This window comes from Haemaphysalis longicornis, unplaced genomic scaffold (assembly GCF_048455015.1).
Source record: "Haemaphysalis longicornis isolate Haplotype H1 unplaced genomic scaffold, Haemaphysalis longicornis Haplotype H1 scaffold_1, whole genome shotgun sequence".
NCBI classification, from domain to species: Eukaryota; Metazoa; Arthropoda; class Arachnida; order Ixodida; family Ixodidae; genus Haemaphysalis; species Haemaphysalis longicornis.
The window spans coordinates 130,875,633-130,897,264 of record NW_027526203.1 but is presented as its reverse complement, the minus strand read 5'-3'; the positions used below and the strand labels follow the sequence as shown (position 1 = coordinate 130,897,264).

Sequence of the window (21,632 nt, the reverse complement as noted above, 5' to 3'; positions counted from 1 at the left end):
CACCTTGAACATGTTGGTACTCATATTTTCGGACGATTGCTTTCAACCTTGTCATGATGGTTGCACTTTGTGCCCTGCTTTTTATGCGATGGTACAAACAACCGGGTTGCTTGTTTTGTTTTTTTCTTTATCGTATCTAGCGCTCCGCTCAGACGAAACGGCAGTTGGCACTAAATTTTTGCCCAGACAGAATTAAAACTGTCAAATACTCCTGCTCTGATCTTCGCCTCTTAGATTTAGACACGCAGGACGACCTTTGCACCGCCTCCTCTTCGCGATCGTGTGTTCACGGGTCTTTCTTTTTTGCTTGCAAGCCCCAATGGTGCTAGCACCCACATTTATTTGCGAGTTCGATTATGAAGCCTCCACTGATGACTTACGTTTGTCCACACACACTGACCAAAACAAGCTACAAGGGGCTTTGGTATCTAGTATTCTTACGCTGGAGCATGCTTCAAGGCATGTGATCACAAAAGCACTTAAGTTTACAGCAAATACAGGTTCTCAAATTGACTGAAAAACTGAAACATAACATTAAGCCTTATAAATCTTTACCTAGTATGTGTGCTAGTTCTGCATCAATTGCTAAAAAAAAAAAAAACCCGCAACACATGCTAATGAACTGATCATGAAAAAGTGACGTAGTGAATAGTAAATCTGTCTGCTGAAAACAATTTTTTAATAAAACTACAGATTTGAATATAGATTACATGTTGCAATGTATGGGCATATGAAACAGCAGAAACCAAGTCCCAAAACTCGAAAATTCTTTATTAAATGCTTTATAACCTCAAATATACATACATTTTACGTGCCCATCACGGTTTAGGCCAGGAACATCTTGGCTCAAAACTTTCCACAATTTCTGTCAGCACCTGCAACACCAAAAGAAACAAATAAACGCTTCCTTTTACAACCACACCGCAAACGTCAAGTAAATCTAAATTCACAATATTTGGCTACATTAATATGTACACAAAAGTTAGTTTAGCCTGCTTTTGAACTATTCTAAGTGCTTATTCTGAATGTTTTTTCTACGTGACACCAGAGATCCTTTGCTGATGCAGTCTTGTGTCTAAAACCTGCTTCAGTCCCTTCACACCAAACGGTATTTTTGACTTTTTTGAGCATTTGTACAAGGCCAAATAATGGCTTACACTAGTAGGATTAAAGTTCTAAGCTAGACTGCTTTGATCTCTGATCTCGTTAACAAACTGCACTGCCTTTCCCAATAGCTAAGCAGGTGCTTACAGTGTATCTGAAGAACAGCTGTCACACAATGGCCATACAGGACAACTGGGTCGGTTTATCAGTCAGGAATTATATGAGGGGGCACTAGGCTGAGCCCAGCTCATCGCACCACTGCTGCAAAAACAAAGTGGAAAAAGATTCTATTTTGGGGGTTGTAGTTGCCGAGGCCACTCTTGGGCTATGAAGCGTGACACAGTGCTAGGTTCGATTCACGTTAATCCTGACATTTGGGTATCTTAACTCGCACTGAAATCTCCACACACGGCGTTTCCGATTTTTTTTTCTTTTTGCCTTCACTAAAAAAAAATGAAAAAAAAAAAACTTCCTTGGGCTCAGCTGCACAATGCTTTAGGAACTGCTGCTACTGCTCAGGCACAAGTTGGAGCCATTACTTGACTAGGCACAAATCCTCAAGAGTTGAAAACTGATTTCAGCGCAAAGCGGCAAAACAGCACTTTATTAAAAACAAGAGAAGTGGGAAAGACCTTATAACAACACACGTTAAAGAACGACCTTTTTGAATAAACACAGTGTCACTTTGTAAATCATCAATGCCTGGATAGCATATCCTTCATGCACAAGTATACTTAGTTGCTCCTTTAGACCGACAACGATGGCCAGAAGAAGTCAGGCTGCTGCCTTACACGCCTTGTACTTGCTGCTTCGCCTTAATATTACCATAAGTTAGGAGCCATGTATCTGAAATACCCATCTGTTTGATGCTTTGAACGTGCCATGTAGGTGTTGCCGTGCAGTAATCCTCATTGGACGACGAGAACGAATGCAAATTAAATGACTCACGAGCGAAAAATGACGTTACCAAAGTTGATCAGTTCGCTACTCTGGCACCGCTTTACCATTGAGCCAATGCTGTGGACTTGTTTGTAAACAACCTGTAATTTCTCTGCGCCACGTAACATCATTGATAGTGGTTGCGGACTGAAGTAGCGTAGAAAACCGGGCTAGTTGGTGCAGATTCATCTTCGCAGCGCACAAATAACGGGACAAAAAGGAGGATAACACTGGACAACCACTGAACCAAAACTGAATTTTTATTGAAGAGACAAATATAAAGCCATCGAGGGTATAAAACAAAGATAAAAACATGACACATGAACCCACTATAAGCAACTGTACAGACAAAGCTCTCATGTACAGCTCTCTTCAAGATACGCCAGTTCTGCATCTAAAAGTGCTAAAGACGAGCGCTAACACACGAGTCGGACATTTTTCGAATTTTATGTGCTTCCACTATACTTCCCGCACCTTTTGTTCATCGTGCGAGAACAGTAATGTTGTATCATGAAGGAAAAGCGTACAACCACAATCTTTGCAATGGGTGGGAAGAGGGCCAGAAGGCACTCAGTGAACTGGCCAACATCAAAGCGACCACAATTGAAAGGAATGCTATAAACCACATTTAATCTACAAGGAACAAACTGTTTCTCATGTTTCACACCACAGCTGTTTGCTCGGCCCCTATTACTAATATTCTTTTCGATGGCGGGACAGCTGCAGTTTAACTTAATTTTGGCTGAAAACACCACATTGATGTTATATCTGCTCCCGACTTCTTTCAAGCGGTGAGATACCTCGTGCAGGTACGAGATTACAACTATCTTTTCCTTCACAACATCACAAGCAGGAGACAAGTTTTCTTCACCAAATCCAACAACTGAAGATGGGCCGACCCAATGACTTCGTCACCGTAGCCAGCATTTTTGGGTCCAACTAACTGTTCACCAAAGCTAGACTCAATTAGGTGAAAACAAGACTGAAAACAAAACAAGATGGCTGACCTGAGGCAGTTGACAACAATCCCATATTTTACAATCCTAGAACGTGCTGATGAAGAGTTCAGTAAAGGCTTCTTCGATCGCGGGCTATAGAGCCAACATACATGATTCTGCTCGAATTTTAACAACAGGTCCAAAAACTGGATTGTTCTTTCGTTTAGCACCTTGAACATAAAGGTCAGCCTAAATGCGTGACGTTTGAATGCTTTTAAAATGTCCACCATTTTTCTTGTAGGGTCATAGTTTCCACAAAGTACTAGGTAATCGTCAACATACCCGAAAGTTTTAATTGCCAAACCCTCCAAGTCACGTTCCAATACACGGTCAACATAAGCCAAGAAATGTCACTAACAAGGTGAGGAACTTTAGAACGTCTACAGATTCCAGATCTCTGCACATATACACTGTCACACCATCCTACAATAGTTGATGCTAAGTAGAAACGCAGAAGCTCCAAAAAGGATTCCACGGAAATCCTGCAACTTTGCATAAACTTAACCTCGCCGTTGTAGACGGTGATACACTTTTTCACAGAGACCAAAACTTGTTCATGCGGAAGGGAGTAGAAAAGGTTTCCAGCGTCAATGCTAAAACCAGAGCACCAGCCTGGATTACTGCGCGCGCAGTAACCTCATTTGTGTGCTGTGAAGATGAAGAGGCTTGCGCAGCGTGCCCTATCCTGGTCCTCTTGCACTGCAACATCTGCTACCTCAAACACGGAGATGCGCAGTGGACGCCAGGTCGGCACAGAAATTTTGGCACTCGATGGAGCACTCTGGCCGACTATGCCACTTATGGTTGTCTCCCATCCCTGCAACCGCAGCACCTTCTGCGGCACCGACGTTGATGACTGGATAAGCACCTACGAGAGTGCGAGTGCTCACAACAGATGGGACGCAACCTTGGGGCTGGCCAACGTAATATTTTACCTCAAGGGCCCAGCCAGACTATTGTTGGTTTGAGACACACGAAGCAGACCCGGCAAGCTGGGAAACCTGCAAATTGACATTACGTGAGCTGTTCGGAAAGCTTGTTGGCCGCCAACTAGCCGCGAAGGAACTTTCTTCCCATGCCAAAACCTCGATGGAGTCATCCGTCGCCTATATTCAGGATGGTGTTGCTCTGTGTCACAAGATAGATGCCGACACGTCAGAAACTGGCAAAGTAGGCCATGTGCAGAAAGGAATTGCTGATGGCGCTTTCAACCTGCTTGTTTATAAGGACTGCACCAGCACAGACGGCATCATTACAGTGTGCAGACCGTTTAAACATCTTGAAAAGGGCCTCGCAGCCTCTGGAAAATGTTTCTTTGGTTATCAACGTAACTACTTGATGCATTTCTTTTTGTCATTCCCCCCCCTGTAATGCCAAAAGGCGCTGTGGGTACCAAATAAAGAAAGAAAGAAACAAGCGAAAGCTCACTGTATTGCCCCACAGTTCACTTGACTGCCTAACACGGCTCCCACATCCTATTACGAGTATACCACTCCACTGGAATGTGCCCTTCTTTGTTCGACGACTTAATTAAAATAGTACGCCGTGAGCTGGAGGCTACGGCTACGGCTGCCCTACTAGTCCCGACCCGTGAATGAACGTCACCTTCCATCTCCCTAATCCATGCGATATACAGCAAGAGCTCGCAAGCCACACCATTCCACGCATTTGCTCTGTAGCTCACCCGAAAAACGCTTTCACTGTTCCTCGTGTCTTAACTGGTCCCCACCAATATGCCCCACGCCATTTTCAGACACAAAATTCCGAAGAGTGGAGTACTCCTGAAAACAAGCCAATATGCTTCCACTGCTGTCACGGTGGGCATGTGGCCCGCTACAGCTTTCGACATTGCCAGGCTAAGCCTTCGCCTCATCAGACGACTAATCAATGCAGCTCAAGGAGGTAATACTGCACCTGTGACCTGGACGACAGATCCTCTATTAACCAAGGAGTCTAAGCCCAATTTACTAGACGTTACTGTTGATGGTGTTGCAGCCCAGGCTCTCACTGACACAAATGCTCACATCTCTGTAATCAGCTTAACCCTCCGCTGGCATCTCCGCAAAGTTCTGACGCCACTCATGCAAACATTTGTTCGAGTTGCCAATGAGAGCACACCTTCAATTGCCGGAATGCGTACCGCCTGAATATGGATTGCCGAACACGATAGTGTTGTTCTCTTCACCGTCCTTGAAAAATGCCCCCATGACATTATCCTCGATGTCGATTTTTTCTCGAACCGTTCTCATTCACTGTTCTGCGGGACTTCTCTCTTTTGAATTTCCTTCTGCCAAAAATGCTCAAAAGCACCGTTCTCATTCCACAGATTATGTCCATTTGCTGTCAAATGCTGTAATACATGCCCCTGTGATCAAGCCCACCCGTTTCTCACAGTTATTTCTCACCAGATTGTTCGACAAGCCGAGCGGAAGCTACTACAAGCACGTATCCTTGAGTGCCGCCAGAAGCTACGAGCTTTGGAGAAGCAAAGCTTCTTTGCACGCCGGCAACTTGAGTATCTTATTCCTGAGGACTTCCCAGATGTGCAGCTGCACGCAAACTTCACCGCTAGCATGGGAGAACGCCGTCATAGAACATCGCAAGAGAGGAAACTGCAAGCACTCCGGCCGGACATGCCACAATGCACCCAAGAGGTCATCAACCTATCTCCGTACACACCGAACGAAGAGGAGGCTAAGGTTTTATCCCGTGGTTTGAATTTTAACACGGAAGCACCCCCGGAGCCAGGAAAGGTTATTTGTGCGGTCGAACGCGTGGTCGGCCAGCTTCCCTCTGAAGTATGGCAAGAAGCACGCACTCGTGCTATTGGTGTGCTCTCTGGTTTGCGAAGACATTGTGCAAGACTGCATTTATCGGTAGCGGAGAGGCAAGCCATCAGGAGCCTGCGGAATAACAGCAGTATCGCAATCCTTCCTGCTGACAAAGGCAATGCCACGGTCTTGCTAGATAGCAGTGACTACCACAAGAAGATGTTGGCCCTTCTCGAAGACCAGCAGACATATGCTCCTCTAGCCCGTGACCCAACTAGCAGGTTACAGTCCAAGGTTCAAGAACTGCTAACCAGGCTTTTCAAGCTAGTCCCTCCGCACCACAAGGGCCTCTACTACAGGTTACTGTGCATGAACGGTTCAGCCCCGGCAATCTACGGTCTACCTAGAATCCACAAGCCTGGCGTTCCTCTTCGGCCTATCGTCGACTTCTCGAGGTCACCGCTCTACCGACTATCAGGCTACCTTCACCAAGTGTTGAGCCCTCTAGCCGGTAAGACGCCCACGCACGTCGGAAACTCAAGTCTCTTTTCACTAGTGTCCCAGTGGATCTGGCAGTAGCCATGTGCGAAGAAGCACTAAACGCGGACATTAGTTTTCCCGATCGCACTCCCTTTGACGTCCCCGAGCTCTGCGAGTTGCTTATGTTTTGTCTGAGCAACACCTATTTTTCTTACGGGGGAAGCCTCTATCAGCAGACCCATGGCACGGCGATGGGTGCGTCAATATCAGTTACTACGGCCAATCTAGTTATGGAGGCTTAAGAGGGGAAGGTATTGGCAACCTTCACACCGGCACCGAGGTTTTTCTGCCGCTATGTCGACGACTGTTTTTGTATTTTAAAAAATCAAGAGGTCCCATGTCTTCTGGACAGCCTCAACGCCCAGAATGTGCATATACAGTTCACCGTGGAGTTCGAGCAAGACAACATGCTTCCCTTTTTTGGATGTTCTTGTTCGCCGCGATGCGGGCGCTCTCTCCTTCTCAGTGTACAGGAAGCCCACACACACAGGTCGTTACCCCAGTTTTGAATCTTGCCACCCTCTCGGCCACAAGACATCCGTTGTGTTGTCCTTGATAAAGCGCGCCGTACGCATCTGCTCAGATGACAGTGCACTGAAACGTGAATTAGGAACGATTCGCCGCGAACTAATCGCCAATGGCTATCCTAAGCGACTTATTTGACAAACCAAGAATAAGATACTACAGTCAAGAATGGACAACAACACGACATTACGAGCACGCTCAGCCATCCCCTATGTCCCAGGAATAAGCGAAGCATTGTCGCGCGTCTTTTCAAAATATGACATGCGCATTGCCCATGTACCGACCAGCAAGCTCCGCGACGACTGAAAGAGCACCAACGTGATGTAAGAAATCATAATCACATGACGAATGCCATTGCGGAGCACGCGCACAAACACTCCCACAAGATTGACTGGGAGAACACCGCAATTTTAGCCAAGGAAAACAACACATCATCTCGGCGTCTGCTAGAGTCACTTTTTATCCTTGTCAGCACCCCTGCAGATTTACCTCTTGCAGTGCAGGCGTCCCATCAAGCACCATCAATCAAGGCAGTGGCTGCTTCAGATCTCCCTCGTCTTCTGGATTCCTGCAAGGACATCTTCGACTTAGACAACCATCCACCAACCCAAACTTCTGCAGTCACCCATCATATCAACATCAACGATGCTTCACTAGTGTACAGGTGGCCCTATTGCGTATCACTTGCTGAACGACTCGTCATCCAAAAGGTAAAAAAAAAAAAATGCTCAGTAAGGATACAGTCGAACCATCTTCCAGTCTGTGGGTGTCTCCAGTCGTGTTGGTCAGAGAAAAAGATGGGACGTAGTGCTTCTAGATGGATTATGCAAACTTAACTATTATGAAGGAAGGCCTTATACACAGGGATCTCATTGATACAATTCTGCATAATACGTTTTTCTTTTCATTCCAAGCCAAAATCCCTTAGAAATAATGCATTTTCGTGCATTTGATACGATCACATTTTTGCTAAAAATTGGATAGCACGACCACAAAAGTGAACCTTGACCATTTTTACAAACCTTACATTTATTCTTCGGTATACTAGCTCAAACCCCATGTCAACAACCCATGACCTGCATGGCAGCGCCGGTTCTGCGACAAGAACACTGCTGCCGGGCGTGGGGGCTCTGTTCAATGAGGATGATATGTGAGGCGAGGCACTGTGCCATCTAGTGAAACATATCATAATCATAGAGTTTCTCACTTTTATCATAATCGAACAAGAAGGTTCCAATGCTCTTGGCAATCGACGACTTCCCTCCCCAACTTCTCGCCATGCTCTGTGCTTCCCGCTCCGTTCTTTGTTCTCTTTCTGCGCTGTTCCTGTGTTCGGTGGTGTTGCTTATGAGGCTATTTTTGTTCTTGTTCTATTTGACTAGTCTTGTTCTCCTTAGGCTGCCTTGTTGCTGTGCGGGGTGTGCTGCCAGGCTTGTGGCAATGTCGAGGAAACGGAAGGCACTCAGTATAAAAAGAAAAAGTGGAAATTGTACAGAAATTGGAAGAAAACCCGAAGAGGAAATGCGTGGATTTGGCACACAAGCTCGGTTTGCCAGTGTCAACGCTCAACACTATTGCCGGTCAGCAAGAGGAACTTCAAAAGAATCTGCAAGTTTCCGGCCCTGATACGAAACAAGCACAAGGTGCGAAGCATGACCAAATGGAAGACATCCTGCTCACATGGTGGGAGGAAGTTAGAGCGGCAGGATGAACGCCGATAGGTCAGTACTACGCGAAAAAGTTGACAACACTGCGCTCTCCTTGGGCATTGAGGACTCCAAAGCGTCTGGTGGGTGGCTTCACCAATTCAAGGCACAACGTGAAGTGTCATACAGAACAGCATCCGCCCAAGTGAAAAATACCAGCAGATTTTTTTTTTATTTTTACATTTCCGGAGAATTTTCTCCCAGACTTCGAAAAGAAAGTGCAGCACAAATTTACCGGCTACTCCACTGTTGCTCAATAAAATTGAGTTGCTGACGGAGAATGCAGATTTTTCTCCTTTTTTTTAACAAACTCTTTGATAATACGATTTTCACATAATGCTTTTTATTTCCCGGTTCCCCTGAAAAACGTATCAACGAGATTTCACTGTACATGATACATAGACAAGATGTGGCTGGCAACTTGTGAAGGGAGGTAACTTCGTGCAACCAAAGCCTGATTAGTCATGCTAATTCCTCCTATATTTCAATATGGTCTAACACCAGCTACCCCACTTCGGCAGAGCCAGTGGGGAACATTTCAACACTACTGTCACTGTGTACTGCAGAACGAACATCCATCTCGCATTTAAAAGCCCTGCACACGAAGCTGCATCGCGCAAATTTGTTCTATGGCCACTGAATGTCCTCGCTGAATGTCAAGGAAGCGTCCTCACCGACGCGCTTTGGCGTCGTCTATCAGCGGATTCGTATGTATACAAGCGTTTACAGCAAGAACGGTAAATATATTACTACGCCCTTCAAGCACATTTCGGCAAAATGCGATTACTTCGCCGCGTTCGCAGGATTGAGCCGCACAGTAGAGAACAGAGTCGTAGCATACTAGCAGGAATGAACGCATCGTACGGCTTCTTCCACGTTTCGTCACCCCGTGACTACAGTTTACCTCAACACCAATTTATAACGCACGCCCTTAAAGAGCTTACACTCTAAAAAGCGCTACAACCTTTCTGGTAACCTTGAGTGAATGTAAAAGCGTAGCCACCGCGCACATCACGTCGTAGCTAGCGCCGACTTCAATGCGAACGCGGTCGTCGACGCGGCTACGTGAACGTACCGCTGACAGCCTCAAGGAAAGTGTATTTGGGGGCTCTAGAACAACGTATTTAAATTTAGCCCATGTTTGCGAATAACAAATGATTCCTTGAGTGCTTTAGTTACATTGTCATTCAGAATGTGCCTAGCCAGTTATGTCCAACATACGGAGAGCGCACGGCGTTTGCAGTACATGGAAAGGTATATAATTACCCGTCCCTCTTGACACCAGCCCTTAAAAAATATCTTACCTTTCGTTTATGACGCAAAAAGATGCCGAGGAGAAAGCAGCAGGTTTCGTTATCTACAAGAAATCGATGCTGGCTTGCGCTTTGAAACTCCTACACAACAGGCAAGTGGCTTCGGCTTGACACGGCTTGACCAGTGTTGCTTTTGCCTTGCGGAAAATAAATCAACTAAAAAACTCTGTCACACGACTTTTATACTCTGTTACCTCCGCAAATAACGAGTCAGAAGTATTAACTCTATGCAAATAACAGATCACGAGCGGCTATATTTAGCCGGGCGTGTGACAGAGTTTTTTAGTTGATTTATTTTGCGCAAGGCAAAAGCAACACTGGTCAAGCCGTGTCAAGCCGAAGCCACTTGCCTGTTGTGTACGAGTTTCAAAGCGCAAGCCAGCATCGATTTCTTGTAGATAACGAAACCTGCTGCTTTCTCCTCGGCATCTTTTTGCGTCATAAACGAAAGGTAAGATATTTTTTAAGGGCTGGTGTCAAGAGGGACGGGTAATTATATACCTTTCCGTGTACTGCAAACGCCGTGCGCTCTCCGTATGTTGGACATAACTGGCTAGGCACATTCTGAATGACAATGTAACTAAAGCACTCAAGGAATCATTTGTTATTCGCAAACATGGGCTCAATTTAAATACGTTGTTCTAGAGCCCCCAAATACACTTTCCTTGAGGCTGTCAGCGGTACGTTCACGTAGCCGCGTCGACGACCGCGTTCGCATTGAAGTCGGCGCTAGCTACGGCGTGATGTGCGCGGTGGCTACGCTTTTACATTCACTCAAGGTTACCAGAAAGGTTGTAGCGCTTTTTAGAGTGTAAGCTCTTTAAGGGCGTGCGTTATAAATTGGTGTTGAGGTAAACTGTAGTCACGGGGTGACGAAACGTGGAAGAAGCCGTACGATGCGTTCATTCCTGCTAGTATGCTACGACTGTGTTCTCTACTGTGCGGCTCAATCCTGCGGACGCGGCGAAGTAATCGCATTTTGCCGACATGTGCTTGAAGGACGTAGTAATATATTTACCGTTCTTGCTGTAAACGCTTGTATACATACGAATCCGCTGATAGACGACGCCAAAGCGCGTCGGTGAGGACGCTTCCTTGACATTCAGCGAGGACATTCAGTGGCCATAGAACAAATTTGCGCGATGCAGCTTCGTGTGCAGGGCTTTTAAATGCGAGATGGATGTTCGTTCTGCAGTACACAGTGACAGTAGTGTTGAAATGTTCCCCACTGGCTCTGCCGAAGTGGGGTAGCTGGTGTTAGACCATATTGAAATATAGGAGGAATTAGCATGACTAATCAGGCTTTGGTTGCACGAAGTTACCTCCCTTCACAAGTTGCCAGCCACATCTTGTCTATGTATCATGTGCAGTGAAATCCCGTTGATACGTTTTTCAGGGGAACCAGGAAATAAAAAGTATTATATGAAAATCGTATTATCCAAAGAGGTTGTTTAAAAAAAGCAAAAAAATCTGCATTCTCCGTCAGCAACTCAATTTTATTGAGCAACAGTGGAGTAGCTGGTAAATTTGTGCTGCACTTTCTTTTTCGAAGTCTGGGAGAAAATTCTCCGGAAATGTAAAAATAAAAAAAAAGCTGCTGGTATTTTTCACTTGGGCGGACGCTGTTCTGTATGACACCTCACGTTGTGCCTTGAATTGGTGAAGCCAGCCACCAGACGCTTTGGAGTCCTCAATGCCCAAGGAGAGCGCAGTGTTGTCAACTTTTTCAAGTAGTACTGACCTATCGGTGTTCATCCTGCCGCTCTAACTTCCTCCCACCATGTGAGCAGGATGTCTTCCATTTGGTCATGCTTCGCACCTTGTGCTTGTTTCGCATCAGGGCCGGAAACTTGCAGATTCTTTTGAAGTTCCTCTTGCTGACCGGCAATAGTGTTGAGCGTTGACACTGGCAAACCGAGCTTGTGTGCCAAATCCACGCATTTCCTCTTCGGATTTTCTCTCAATTTCTGTACAATTTCCACTTTTTCTTTTTATACTGAGTGCCTTCCGTTTCCTCGACATTGCCACAAGCCTGGCAGCACACCCCGCACAGCAACAAGGCAGCCTAAGGAGAACAAGACTAGTCAAATAGAACAAGAACAAAAATAGCCTCATAAGCAACACCATCGAACACAGGAACAGCGCAGAAAGAGAACAAATAACGGAGCGGGAAGCACAGAGCATGGCGAGAAGTTGGGGAGGGAAGTCGCCGCCTGCCAAGAGCATTGGAACCTTCTTCCTCGATTATGATCAAACTGAGAAACTCTGTGATTATGATATGTTTCGCTAGACGGCGCAGTGCCTCGCCTCACGTATCATCCTCATTGAACAGAGCGCCCACGCCCGGCAGCAGTATTTTTGTCGCAGAACCGGCGCTGCCATGCAAGTCATGGGTTGTTGACATGGGGTTTGAGCTAGTATACCGAAGAATAAATGTAAGGTTTCTAAAAATGGTCAAGGTTCACTTTCGTGGTCGTGCTATCCAATTTTTAGCAAAAATGTGATCGTATCAAATGCACGAAAATGCATTATTTCTAAGGGATTTTGGCTTGGAATGAAAAGAAAAACGTATTATGCAGAATTGTATCAATGAGATCCCAGTGTATAAGGCCTTCCTTCATAATAGTTTAGTTTGCATAATCCATCTAGAAGCACTACGTCCCATCTTTTTCTCTGACCAACACGACTGGAGACACCCACAGACTGGAAGATGGTTCGACTGTATCCTTACTGAGCATTTTTTTTTTTTACCTTTTGGATGACGAGTCGTTCAGCAAGTGATACGCAATAGGGCCACCTGTACACTAGTGAAGCATCGTTGGTGTTGATATGATGGGTGACTGCAGAAGTTTGGGTTGGTGGATGGTTGTCTAAGTCGAAGATGTCCTTGCAGGAATCCAGAAGACGAGGGAGATCGGCGGTATGATCCGGTGGGAGGTCTGAAGCAGCCACTGCCTTGATTGATGGGACGCCTGCACTGCAAGAGGTAAATCTGCAGGGGTGCTAGCATTCATGGCAGAACGGGCACAGCATTGCAAGCGAAATCCCCCTGGGAAAGACTTGAGGTGTGAAACTGAAGTTGAAAAACTGAAAGGGAAGGCAGGTTTGGTTCTCTACCACAGTAATGAGGATGTGTGGCAGAGTGACGTTTCACAGAAGCAGCGTGTCTGTAATAGGGAAGACCATATAATAACTTTCAAAAGAAAAGCGAACATTGACCAAGAATAAAAATATATTGACGTTTCGGAACCACATACGGGTCCCTTGTTCGCAACGTAAGACAAGCCGTCGTCGTCAATTATATAGGCAGCACATGATGTAGAGAGCATGCGTAGACGGGAGGCAAAGTCCCATCCGTCCGGTTCATTGTGGCTGGCGTTGATTGGATAAAAAGTGACTCTAGCAGACACCGAGATGATGTGTTCTTTTCCTTAGCTAAAATTGCGGTGTTCTCCGAGTCAATCTTGTGGGAATGTTTGTGCGCGTGCTCCGCAATGGCATTCGTCATGTGATTATGATTTCTTACATCACGTTGGTGCTCTTTCAGTCGTCGCGGAGCTTGCTGGTCGGTACATGGGCAATGCACATGTCATATTTTGAAAAGACGCGCGACAATGCTTCGCTTATTCCTGGGACATAGGGGATGGCTGAGCATGCTCGTAATGTCGTGTTGTTGTCCATTCTTGACTGTAGTATCTTATTCTTGGTTTGTCAAATAAGTCGCTTAGGATAGCCATTGGCGATTAGTTCGCGGCGAATCGTTCCTAATTCACGTTTCAGTGCACTGTCATCTGAGCAGATGCGTACGGCGCGCTTTATCAAGGACGACACAACGGATGTCTTGTGGCCGAGAGGGTGGCAAGATTCAAAACTGGGGTAACGACCTGTGTGTGTGGGCTTCCTGTACACTGAGAAGGAGAGAGCGCCCGCATCGTGGCGAACAAGAACATCCAAAAAAGGGAAGCATGTTGTCTTGCTCGAACTCCACGGTGAACTGTATATGCACATTCTGGGCGTTGAGGCTGTCCAGAAGACATGGGACCTCTTGATTTTTTAAAATACAAAAACAGTCGTCGACATAGCGGCAGAAAAACCTCGGTGCCGGTGTGAAGGTTGCCAATACCTTCCCCTCTTAAGCCTCCATAACTAGATTGGCCGTAGTTATTGATATTGACACACCCATCGCCGTGCCATGGGTCTGCTGATAGAGGCTTCCCCCGTAAGAAAAATAGGTGTTGCTCAGACAAAACATAAGCAACTCACAGAGCTCGGGGACGTCAAAGGGAGTGCGATCGGGAAAACTAATGTCCGCGTTTAGTGCTTCTTCGCACATGGCTACTGCCAGATCCACTGGGACACTAGTGAAAAGAGACTTGAGTTTCCGACGTGCGTGGGCGTCTTACCGGCTAGAGGGCTCAACACTTGGTGAAGGTAGCCTGATAGTCGGTAGAGCGGTGACCTCGAGAAGTCGACGATAGGCCGAAGAGGAACGCCAGGCTTGTGGATTTTAGGCAGACCGTAGATTGCCGGGGCTGAACCATTCGTGCACAGTAACCTGTAGTAGAGGCCCTTGTGGTGCGGAGGGACTAGCTTGAAAAGCCTGGTTAGCAGTTCTTGAACCTTGGACTGTAACCTGCTAGTTGGGTCACGGGCTAGAGGAGCATATGTCTGCTGGTCTTCGAGAAGGGCCAACATCTTCTTGTGGTAGTCACTGCTATCTAGCAAGACCGTGGCATTGCCTTTGTCAGCAGGAAGGATTGCGATACTGCTGTTATTCCGCAGGCTCCTGATGGCTTGCCTCTCCGCTACCGATAAATGCAGTCTTGCACAATGTCTTCGCAAACCAGAGAGCACACCAATAGCACGAGTGCGTGCTTCTTGCCATACTTCAGAGGGAAGCTGGCCGACCGCACGTTCGACCACACAAATCACCTTTCCTGGCTCCGGGGGTGCTTCCGTGTTAAAATTCAAACCACGGGACAAAACCTTAGCCTCCTCTTCGTTCGGTGTGTACGGAGATAGGTTGATGACCTCTTGGGTGCATTGTGGCACGTCCGGCCGGAGTGCTTGCAGTTTCCTCTCTTGCAACGTTCTATGACGGCCTTCAGTTTGCGTGCAGCTGCACATCTGGGAAGTCCTCAGGAATAAGATACTCAAGTTGCCGGCGTGCAAAGAAGTTTTGCTTCTCCAAAGCTCGTAGCTTCTGGCGCGGCACTCAAGGATACGTGCTTGTAGTAGCTTCCGCTCGGCTTGTCGAACGATCTGGTGAGAAATAACTGTGAGAAACGGGTGGGCTTGATCACAGGGGCATGTATTACAGCATTTGACAGCAAATTGACAAAATCTGTGGAACGAGAACGGTGCTTTTGAGCATTTTTGGCAGAAGGAAATTCAAAAGAGAGAAGTCCCGCAGAACAGTCAATGAGAACGGTTCGAGAAAAAATCGACGCCGAGGATAATGTCATGGGGGCATTTTTCAAGGACGGTGAAGAGAACAACACTATCGTGTTCGGCAATCCATATTCAGGCGGTACGCATTCCGGCAATTGAAGGTGTGCTCTCATTGGCAACTCGAACAAATGTTTGCATGGGTGGCATCATAATTTTGCGGAAATGCCAGCGGAGGGTTAAGCTGATTACAGAGATGTGAGCATTTGTGTCAGTGAGAGCCTGGGCTGCAACACCATCAACAGTAACGTCTAGTAAATTGGGCTTAGACTCCTTGGTTAATAGAGGATCTGTCGTCCAGGTCACAGGTGCAGTATTACCTCCTTGAGCTGCACTGACTAGTCTTCTGGTGAGGCGAAGGCTTAGCGTGGCAATGTCAAAAGCTGTAGCGGGCCACATGCCCACCTTGACAGCAGTGGAAGCATATTGGCTTGTTTTCAGGAGTACTCCACTCTTCGGAATTTTGTGTCTGAAAATGGCGTGGGGCATATTGGTGGGGACCCGTTAAGACACGAGGAACAGTGAAAGCGTTTTTCGGGTGAGCTACAGAGCAAATGCGTGGAATGGTGTGGCTTGCGAGCTCTTGCTGTATATCGCATGGATTAGGGAGATGGAAGGTGACGTTCATTCACGGGTCGGGGCTAGTAGGGCAGCCGTAGCTGTAGCCTCCAGCTCACGGCGTACTATTTTCATTAAGTCGTCGAACAAAGAAGGGCACATTCCAGTGGAGTGGTATACTCGTAGTAGGATGTGGGAGCCGTGTTAGTCAGTCGAGTGAACTCTGGGGCAATACAGTGAGCTTTCGCTTGTTTCTTTCTTTCTTTATTTGGTACCCACAGCGCCTGTTGGCATTACAGTGGGGGGAATAACAAAAAGAAATGCATCAACTAGTTACGTTGATAACCAAAGAAACATTTTCCAGAGGCTGCGAGACCCTTTTCAAGATGTTTAAACGGTCTGCACTCTGTAATGATGCCGTCTGTGCTGGTGCAGTCCTTATAAACAAGCAGGTTGAAAGCGCCATCAGCAATTCCTTTCTGCACATGGCCTACTTTGCCAGTTTCTGACGTGTCGGCATCTGTCTTGTGACACAGAGCAACGCCATCCTGAATATAGGCGACGGATGACTCCATCGAGGTTTTGGCATGGGAAGAAAGTTCCTTCGCGGCTAGTTGGTGGCCAACAAGCTTTCCGAACAGCTCACGTAATGTCAATTTGCAGGTTTCCCAGCTTGCCGGGTCTGCTTCGTGTGTCTCAAACCAACAATAGTCTGGCTGGGCCCTTGAGGTAAAATATTACGTTGGCCAGCCCCAAGGTTGCGTCCCATCTGTTGTGAGCACTCGCACTCTCGTAGGTTCTTATCCAGTCATCAACGTCAGTGCCGCAGAAGGTGCTGCGGTCGCAGGGATGGGAGACGACCATAAGTGGCATAGTCGGCCAGAGGGCTCCATCGAGTGCCAAAATTTCTGTGCCGACCTGGTGTCCACTGCGCAGCTCCGTGTTTGAGGTAGCAGATGTTGCAGTGCAAGAGGACCAGGATAGGGCACGCTGCGCAAGCGTCTTCATCTTCACAGCACACAAATGAGGTTACTGCGCGCACAGTAATCCAGGCTGGTGCTCTGGTTTCAGCATTGACGCTGGAAACGTCTTCTACTCCCTTCCGCATGAACAAGTTTTGGTCTCTGTGAAAAAGTGTATCACCGTCTACAACGGCGAGGTTAAGTTTATGCAAAGTTGCGGGATTTCCGTGGAATCCTTTTTGGAGCTTCTGCGTTTCTACTTAGCATCAACTAGTGTAGGATGGTGTGACAGTGTCTTTGTGCAGAGATCTGGAATCTGTAGACGTTCTAAAGTTCCTCACCTTGTTAGTGACATTTTCTTGGCTCATGTTGACCGTGTATTGGGACGTGACTTGGAGGGTTTGGCAATTAAAATTTTCATGTATGCTGACGATTACCTAGTACTTTGTGGAAACTATGACCCTACAAGAAAAATGGTAGACATTTTAAGAGCATTCAAACGTCACGCATTTAGGCTGACCTTTATGTCCAAGGCGCTAAACGAATGAACAATCCAGTTTTTGGACCTGTTGTTAAAATTCGAGCAGAATCATGTATGTTGGCTCTATAGCCCGCGATCGAAGAAGCCTTTACTGAACTCTTCATCAGCACGTTCTAGGATTGCAAAATATGGGATTGTTGTCAACTGCCTCAGGTCAGCCATCTTGTTTTGTTTTCAGTCTTGTTTTCACCTAATTGAGTCTAGCTTTGGTGAACAGTTAGTTGGACCCAAAAATGCTGGCTACGGTGACGGAGTCATTGGGTCGGTCTGTCTTCAGTTGTTGGATTTGGTGAAGAAAACTTGTCTCCTGCTTGTGATGTTGTGAAGGAAGAGATAGTTGTAATCTCGTACCTGCACGATGTATCTCACCGCTTGAAAGAAGTGGGGAGCAGATATAACATCAATGTGGTGTTTTCAGCCAAAATTAAGTTAAACTGCAGCTGTCCCGCCATCGAAAAGAATATTAGTAATAAGGGCCGAGCAAACAGCTGTGGTGTGAAACATGAGAAACCGGTTGTTCCTTATAGATTAAATGTGGTTTATTGCATTCCTTTCAATGGTGGTCGCTTTGATGTTGGCCAGTTCACTGAGTGCCTTCTGGCCCTCTTCCCACCCGTTGCAAAGATTGTGGTTGCACGCTTTTCCTTCATGATACAACGGTACTGTTCTTGCACGATGAACAAAAGGTGAGGGAAGTATAGTGGAAGCACATAAAATTCGAAAAATGTCTGACTCGTGTGTTAGCACTCGTCTTTAGCACTTTTAGATGCAGAATTGGCGTATCTTGAAGAGAGCAGTACTTGAGAGCGTTCGTCTGTACAGTTGCTTATAGTGGTTTCATGTGTCATGTTTTTATCTTTATTTTATTCCTTCGATGGCTTTATATTTGTCTCTTCAATAAAAATTCAGTTTTGGTTCAGTGGTTGTCCAGTGTTATCCTCCTTTTTGTCTCGTTATTTGTGCGCTGCGAAGATGAATCTGCACCAACTAGCCCGGTTTTCTACGCTACTTCAGTCCGCAACCACTATCAATGATGTTACGTGGCGCGGAGAAATTACAGGTTGTTTACAAACAAGTCGACAGCATTGGCTCAATGGTAAAGCGGCGCCAGAGTCGCGAACTGATCAACTTTGGTAACGTCATTTTTCGCTCGCGAGTCATTTAATTTGCATTTGTTCTCGTTGTCCAATGAGGATTACTGCACGACAACGCCTACATGGCATGTTCAAAGCATCAAACAGATGGGTATTTCAGATACTTGGCTCCTAACTTATGGTAATATTAAGGCGAAGCAGTAAGTACAAGGCGTGCAAGGCAGCAGCCTGACTTCTTCTGGCCATCTTTGTCGGTCTAAAGGAGCAACTAAGTATACTTGTGCATGAAGGATATGCTATCCAGGCATTGACGATTTACAAAGTGACACTGTGTTTATTCAAAAAGGTCGTTCTTTAGCGCGTGTTGTTATAAGGTCTTTCCCACTTCTCTTGTTTTTAATAAAGTGCTGTTTTGCCGCTTTGCGCTGAAATCAGTTTTCAACTCTTGAGGATTTGTGCCTAGTCAAGTAATGGCTCCAACTTGTGCCTGAGCAGTAGCAGCAGTTCCTAAAGCATTGTGCAGCTGAGCCCAAGGAAGTTTTTTTTTGTTTTTTTTCATTTTTTTTTTTTTAGTGAAGGCAAAAAGAAAAAAATCGAAAACGCCCGTGCGTGGAGATTTCAGTGCGAGTTAAGATACCCAAATGTCAGGATTAACGTGGATCGAACCTAGCACGCTTCATAGCCCAAGAGTGGCCTCGGCACCTTCAACCCCCCAAATAGAATCTTTTTCAACTTTGTTTTTGCAGCAGTGGTGCGATGAGCTGGGCTCAGCCTAGTGCCCCCTCATATAATTCCTGACTGATAAACTGACCCAGTTGTCCTGTATGGCCATTGCGTGACAGCTGTTCTGTCAGATACACTGTAAGCACCTGCTTAGCTATTGGGAAAGGCAGTGCAGTTTGTTAACGAGATCAGAGATCAAAGCAGTCTAGCTCAGAACTTTATTCCTACTAGTGTAAGCCATTATTTGGCCTTGTACAAATTCTCAAAAAAGTAAAAAATACCGTTTGGTGTGAAGGGACTAAAGCAGGTTTTAGACACAAGACTGCATCAGCAAAGGATTTCTGGTGTCACGTAGAAAAAAACTTCAAAATAAGCAGTTAGAATAGTTCAAAAGCAGGCTAAACTAACTTTTGTGTACATATTAATGTAGCCATATATGGGACAAAATACACATCAATTGTGAATTTAGATGCACTTGACGTTTGCGGTGTGGTTGTAAGAGGAAGCGTTTATTTGTTTCTTTTGGTGTTGCAGGTGCTGACTGAGAAATTGTGGAAAGTTTTGAGCCAAGATGTTCCTGGCCTAAACCGTGATGGGCACGTAAAATGTTGTATGTATATTTGAGGTTATAAAGCATTTAATAAAGAATTTTCGAGCTTTGGGACTTGGTTTCTGCTGTTTCATATGCCCATACATTGCAACATGTAATCTATATTCAAATCTGTAGTTTTGTTTTCAGCAGACAGATTTACTATTCACTACGTCACTTTTTCATGATCAGTTCATTAGCATGTGTTGCGGGTTTTTTTTTTTAGCAATTGATGCAGAACTAGCACACATACTAGGTAAAGATTTATAAGGCTTAATGTTATGTTTCAGTTTTTCAGTCAATTTGAGAACCTGTATTTGCTGTAAACTTAAGTGCTTTTGTGATCACATGCCTTGAAGCATGCTCCAGCGTAAGAATACTGGATACCAAAGCCCCTTGTAGCTTGTTTTGGTCAGTGTGTGTGGACAAACGTAAGTCATCAGTGGAGGCTTCATAGTCCAACTCGCAAATAAATGTGGGTGCTAGCACCATTGGGGCTTGCAAGCAAAAAAGAAAAAGACCCGTGAACACGCGATCGCGAAGAGGAGCCGGTGCAAAGGTAGTCCTGCGTGTCTAATCTAAGAGGCGAAGATCAAAGCAGGAGTATTTGACAGTTTTAATTCTGCGTGGGCAAAACTTTAGTGCCAACTGCCGTTTCGTCTGGGCGGAGCGCTAGATACGATAAAGAAAAAAAAACAAGCCACCCGGTTGTTCGTGCCATCGCATAAAAAGCAGCAGGGCAAAAAGTGCAACCATCGTGACAAGGTTGAAAGCAATCGTCAGAAAATCTGAGTACCAACATGTTCAAGGTGGGCGACAAGTGATTATACTTATCGCGTATTCCCAGCGTGACTTAGGCCCAACTTTATGGGGCATTAGGCTAAATTTCTATTTGTCACACTCCAGGAATTCATTCATAATAAAGGTTGACGACTTTCACAGCGGCGGCCGATCACAGGGTAAACTGTGGATGCACGCTTGCGAAGCAACCGTTCACGCGACGATTTGCGAACGCTACACTGCGATTGCAAAACAGCACGGATGACAAAGTATTTAGGTAATATTACTTAGAACACTGTTGCAGCGTAAAACGTAATCAAACGACCCGGTTGAAGCACTTCGAAATGCACAGCGGCGGGCACCACAAGGGGACGCGAAATCCAACACAGGCACAGTTGTAACTTCGTTAAACTATCCAGATCTAGGAGTGTGGTTGAATCACAGCGCAGCCGTCCCAGAAGGCGAAATCCAACGCGCGATTGAAACACTTGCCGGTTCGCGCAAGTGAAAAGGGCGCACGCTTCGGTATTAGAGAGTTTTAGCATAGCGGCTCCCGTACGCTACGCTAAGGTTAGCGGGTAGCGGGACCGGACTGCGCATGCGCGCGCGGGGAGTGCGAGGAGGTTTCCCCTCAGCGGAGGGAAAGAGCGGGCATGGCGAAGGCAGGCCGCGCGGAACTAATCCACCCCACCGTGACGAATTTGCTCTCCCCAGTCGCGCCCCGCTACCCGCCGCCGTAGCGCTAGCGGACGGAGCACGCTATGCTAAAACACCCTATTCACTGCCGGGCGGCCGCCGGGCCAATAGCGGGGAGTGTGCACACCGGCAGAACAGCCCCGCAACCCTTCGCCTTTCCCTCTCGCACTCCTCCTTTTCTCCCTTTCGTGGTTGATGCATCGCGGAAACCGGAATACGCGCTGATCCCTGCCCCCTCCCCCCCTAATCTCCTCCCCCACCCGGCGATGCTGATCCCTGCCCCCTCACCCCCTAATCTCGTAAGTGCCATTACCGATGCCATTACCAGTTGACATTTCTTTAGAG

The 21,632-nt window shown here is 46.4% G+C and overlaps 2 long non-coding RNA genes across 2 annotated transcripts; one reads left to right on the top strand and one right to left on the bottom strand.

Annotated features, from left to right (window-relative positions):
• Positions 1 to 456: 456 nt before the first annotated feature.
• Positions 457 to 9,993, bottom strand: LOC144180112 (uncharacterized). The gene is made up of 3 exons (XR_013324344.1): positions 9,888 to 9,993; positions 7,367 to 7,445; positions 457 to 875 (listed from the first exon to the last, which is right to left on the bottom strand). It is a non-coding gene; the product is annotated as an uncharacterized LOC144180112 (long non-coding RNA).
• A 238-nt stretch (positions 9,994 to 10,231) lies between these two features.
• Positions 10,232 to 19,886, top strand: LOC144165875 (uncharacterized). The gene is made up of 3 exons (XR_013321535.1): positions 10,232 to 10,347; positions 12,790 to 12,882; positions 19,757 to 19,886. It is a non-coding gene; the product is annotated as an uncharacterized LOC144165875 (long non-coding RNA).
• Positions 19,887 to 21,632: the final 1,746 nt, after the last annotated feature.